The following is a 604-nucleotide window of genomic DNA, read 5'->3' as shown; positions in this document are numbered from 1 at the left end:
GTGTGTGTGTGTGTGTGTGTGACTTCTTATGGGGTGTCTGGCCACCAAAACTTTAGGAGAAGGAAGGCCAGAGAGCTTCGTGCAAGGTGCCTGGATATCAACCTCTCTATTCTCTCCCATCGCCCTCCCACCCCACGTAGGCATGAGGCCAGCCCAGAGGGAGGTCTGCATGTCGAGGAGATCCTGTCCCCACACAGAGTCCTAGCTTGCTCCTCACTGGCCACCCTCTGCTCAGGCCCTCAGGGGGGATCTGGAGTCTGGAGACCCAGATGTGGGACAGCTTACCTCCACATTGGTGATGAACACACTTTTGACCTCTGGGATACGTGGGAACAGCCTTTGCCTCATGGAGCATCTGAGAGAAGAACGAGCACATCTGGAAGATGTTGGTGAACAGGGCAGGACCTGTCTCTCCCAGCACCCGAAGACTCTTAAGAGCCCTCCAAACAGTCACCTCTTGTCTATCACCAAGATTCCTCTACTCAATCTGTCCATCCCTGTCCTCGACAACCACCAAGCCACTAATTTATTAATTGATAAATGAGTGGATTGATCCATCCATCCATTGATCCATCCCTCCATCCCTCCCTCCATCCATGCACCC

The 604-nt window shown here is 53.3% G+C and overlaps 1 protein-coding gene across 1 annotated transcript in view; it reads right to left on the bottom strand.

Moving 5' to 3' along the window:
* Positions 1-604, bottom strand: part of LOC102873233 (granulocyte-macrophage colony-stimulating factor receptor subunit alpha-like) — a 22,815-nt gene that overhangs the window by 949 nt on the left and 21,262 nt on the right. The gene's annotated exons all lie outside the window — the stretch shown is intronic.

The sequence above is a fragment of the Elephantulus edwardii genome, unplaced genomic scaffold (assembly GCF_000299155.1).
Source record: "Elephantulus edwardii isolate Elephantulus edwardi_28Jun2011 unplaced genomic scaffold, EleEdw1.0 scaffold00410, whole genome shotgun sequence".
Classification (NCBI taxonomy): domain Eukaryota; kingdom Metazoa; phylum Chordata; class Mammalia; order Macroscelidea; family Macroscelididae; genus Elephantulus; species Elephantulus edwardii.
Note: the sequence above shows the minus strand (reverse complement) of the source record. Positions and strands in the feature narration are given on the sequence as shown.